General features: G+C 39.6%; 1 pseudogene; it reads left to right on the top strand.

The window, feature by feature from the left end:
* Positions 1-1644: 1644 nt before the first annotated feature.
* On the top strand, positions 1645-1964 carry LOC116636879 (annotated as a pseudogene).
* Positions 1965-4510: the final 2546 nt, after the last annotated feature.

The raw sequence follows: 4510 nt of genomic DNA, 5'->3' as shown, positions 1-4510 counted from the left end.
TCAGTGCATGCTATCAATATACCGAGCATTGTATTAAATACTTTGCATGTGTTTTTTTTGTTCCCCTTCAGCAATCCTATAAGGTGAAATTAACATTATTAGTATTGTCATCTTAGAGGGTTAGAGAGGTTAATTGGTCACACAGCCAGTATGGATATGGTAGGTTTTGAATTTGGTTAAGGGGAATTTAGAGGTACTCTTATTTACTATTAAGTCAGTTTGCCAAGTATGGAATTCAGAGACAGACATTAGCATACTTCTCATGCTACCTCATCAACAATCAGGACAGGGATGCCTGGGTAGCTCAGTCAGTTAAGCGTCTGCCTTTGGCTCAGGTCATGATCCCAGGGTCCTGGGATTGAGTTCTGCATAGGGCTCCCTGCTCAGTGGGGAGCCTGCTTCTCTCTCTGCCTGCTGCTCCCCCTGCTTGTGCACACGCTCTCTCTCTCTGTGTCAAATAAATAAATAAAATCTTAAACAAACAAACAAAAACCCAACCAGGACATTCACCAAAAAGAGTAAGCAGGCTTTTTCCTTCCCAACTACCAACTAACATTTTATATTTTAACTGGTAGTTCAACCATGACAAAACAACAAAACAAAACAAAAAGACAAAACAAACAAACACAACACATACTGAAACTCTTAATAACAAAAATGTTGTCTCTAGTGGGTACAGTTCTGCAGTTTTCATACAAAGCATATGCAATTATTGAGAAGAAACATATGTGAACTCCAGCACAGAGCTGTTTATTGGCAACTGATTAATATTTCCTTGGCTATGAGTTTATTGGGGAGTTATGAGTCTTTTATAAATAGAATCTAGAAGACTGTCACCCTCTCACTGTTCAAGTTCCACGTTTTATTAAGGAAATGGAAAAAAAATAGGAAATGGAAAAAAAATCTGTGACTTTGGGCTAGGATAACTACTAAGTAAATAAAAGAATTGGTTGTCTAACTGGAGTCCTGCCAAATAATATTTTCAAGATATGCCTTAATACTTTATTAAATAGGCAAATAAATACATAAAAGGACACAGAAAGAGAATAGTGTAAACAAACCTAGAGTCCTTTCATTGAGAATTTCACTGGTTGCTGCATATTGCAAAGATCGAGATCCCATACAGCGTTTATATCCACTGTTTCTATGGAACTTTAAACACAAATCGAAAATGTGGCTACCACATGGCTGAATTGCTCTAACATAGTCTATTTGCAAATGCAATGGATTCCAGTTTTTATCTTCCCAAATGAGAAGGAATTCACCTTCTAGTCTTATGTATCACTTCAGCTTCCTTGACAGAATCTCTTTCCTTCCTTCCAGTGTTTGCCTCTCCGTCATATAAGAACCAGTCCTCCTTCTGATGGCTCCTGATTTCTGTGTGGGAATCAAGGTAGTTTAAGGGAAGTTTGTTATTTTCCAGAGGGGGTATGACCTAGGCAAGATGTGCTTCTGATTCCACTGGACAGCAGGGTGGTTATTGCTACTTGCCAAGACTCTGAGCTAAAAGGGAGATTAGAATGGTATTGAAAGCCCACAAACCCAAATATTCCTTGACATAGAATAAATAAACTGTGGTATGAACATACAATGGAATATGAGATCAAGCCCTATAAATCACAAAGAATGTATAAACTGGTCAGAATGGTGAGCAGGCCTACTGTTGCAGCATCAAGATGGCGGCAGGAGGGTATTTGAAAATGGGATTACAATGCTGCATGGGTCAAGACACTGGGGTTAACGTGAGATGATACATTATGCGAGAATGATGATGTGAAAGGCTTCCCAAGAACCTTCATAATGACAGGATGTTTTGCATCAAGAGAGCACTGAACCTGACCACGAGGCAGCAGATCTCACCTAAAGAGCAGTGGACAGAATATGAGGATACACTCTATCTTGAACCATATCTGAAAGAAATTATTTGGGAAAGAAAAGAGAGAGAAGAATGGGCAAAGAAATAATCATGGAGTTGAAATCTGTGGTTGCAGCTGCCCTCAAATATTTTTAAGAAGTTGGGTAAACCTGGGGTGCCTGGGTGGCACAGTCGGTTAAGTAACCGACTCTTGGTTTCAGCTCAGGTCATGATCTCAGGGTCTTGTGACAGGCTCCACACTCAGTGCAGAGTCTGCTTGAGACTCTTTCTCCCTCTTGCTCTGCCCCTCCCCCTGTGCACTCTCTCTCTCTCTAAAATAAATAAATAAAATCTTTAAAAAAAAAAAGAATGTGGGTAAACATGAAATGTACAATTTAGAATTATTTGAACTGCAAATGCATTACTTTAAATAAATGTGTATTGTTATTATTTAAAAAAAAAGAACATAAACTACAACTGACCCTACAGCATGGATGAATCTCACAAACGGGAAGCTAGCTCGGAAAAGACAGAAACAAAAGAGTACTTGTCGTATGACAGCACTGCACTTACATAAAGTTCAAAACCAATCTGTGGCAGAAGCCAGGCAAAACCAATCTGTGGCAGAAGTCAGGATAGTGCCCATCTTAGAGGCAGTACTGCCTGGCAGGGGCATAAATGGAACTTCTAGGGGCTGGCAAGATGCTGCTTCCTAATCCAGATTCTGCATGCTGGCATGCTTATTGTACGTAATGCAACAGGCTGTACTTTTTTTTTTTTTAAAGATTTTATTTATTTATTTGAGAGAGAGAGAATGAGAGACAGAGAGCATGAGAGGGAGGAGGGTCAGAGGGAGAAGCAGACTCCCTGCCGAGCAGGGAGCCCGATGTGGGACTCCATCCCGGGACTCCAGGATCATGACCTGAGCCGAAGGCAGTCGCTTAACCAACTGAGCCACCCAGGCGCCCATCAGGCTGTACATTTAAGATCATATGTTCTTGAGGTATGTTAGATGTCAAAAAAATATTTGCTTAAAAAACATCCTCTTTGCAAACACACACACTAGCAACAAACTGAGTCTTTCTCCTAGATGTAATCTAAAGATTCACTACCACACCTTAAGAAATGCTGCCTCAAGCCAGAGAAATAACAATAGTATACATAATAGACCAACGGAGGGTCCCTATCTGTTGGATGACCATTTCCCCAAGGCTGAGTTGGTGACCTTCTCCTATACTTTCAGAGGACCACAGGGCTTCCTTGGATCACAGCAGCTATCTCTCTGTATTAAACATGATTATTTCCTAGCCTGCCTCCACTGGATTCACTTTCTTTAGCACACGAACTGAATCTTTAACTGCAGGACCTTAGCACCAAACAAGGTACCTGACAGATAGGGATGCCCCATAACTATCTGTGGAATGAATGAATAGATGAAGATATGAATTCATCCTACAGACATAAACTGTATTGAGCTGGCAGGAAAGAGAGAATAAGGTCATGCATCTGGCCATGGGGAGCAATTGCACATAAATCCTGACACAAGCATATTTACAAGTTTGCAGAGAAAGGAGAACTGGAGTACTAATAATCAGCCTGAAACCCATTGGAGGACAGCTGCTATTACTTTGCTTTAAAAGAGCCTTGAGTGGAACTATACAGAGTCTGATACTTTTTACTATTTAAAGGGCCCAAGGTGGTGCTAGAGCTATAATATCAATAATGAAAGCAAATGTGTGAGCTGCTTGGACCTATTAAAGATAAGTTATTTCAGGTGCATTCAGAATAAGTACACATGGAGAGGTAGAGCCATTTCTTTTTTATCCTTGCTGGAGATGAGTCAGAGAAATAAGGATGTCTGAATTCTCCAGATAAAGCTCCAAATGTCTTTCAGCTACTAATTTACAAATTTTTGTACTATAGGCAGAACCAATATTTTGTGTGCATAAGAGTGCCATATTTAGTATGATCTAATGTTACAAATGTCCTAACATCCTTAGCAAAGTACCAGGTGTCCACTAGACATTCAATAAATGAAATGGATTCTATCAAGCCCAACCACAATCTGTGTGTCATTAAAAAATAAAAGAAGAAAGAAAGAAAGAGAATGAAGGAAGAAAGAAAGAGAGAGAAAGAGAGAGTGTAGAAGGAAGGGGAGAAAGGAAGGAAGAAGAGCATGCAAGAAAGAGAGAGAAAACAGAAGAGAGACAGAGACAGGGAGGTAGAAAGGTAAAGGCAGAGAGGAAGGAAGAAGAGAAGAAAAAAGAAAATGAGGGAAAGAGAAAGAGGGAGAGAGAAAATAAGAGAGGAAACAAAGTGGGCATCAGAAAGATGGTAGATTCTAACAAAACATTTTGGAGGTTTAATTAATTAATTTAATTAACCGACAAGGTGAATTCTAAATGTTCAATAATAAGAGATGGTGTTATTAAATTAAAGCTAATGATGCTAACACAGATCGAAAAGGGAAGGACAAATGATGATGGGACATAATTATTTCATTGTCTGGTACTATGGAAATTTCTGCTTAGATGTTCAGATCTCTAAAATGATCTGAGCTACAGCAAGAATCGAAGGAGGGAATAGACTGTGGAGAAATGCACCAGACTGGAAAGTCATCACCAGTGAAGGGAGTTCATTCAACACCCTGTTCTT

Source organism: Phoca vitulina, unplaced genomic scaffold (assembly GCF_004348235.1).
Source record: "Phoca vitulina isolate PV1807 unplaced genomic scaffold, GSC_HSeal_1.0 scaffold13, whole genome shotgun sequence".
In the NCBI taxonomy this organism is placed as follows: Eukaryota; Metazoa; Chordata; class Mammalia; order Carnivora; family Phocidae; genus Phoca; species Phoca vitulina.
The sequence above is the reverse complement of the archived record's forward strand: the minus strand, read 5'-3'. Positions and strand labels throughout refer to the sequence as shown.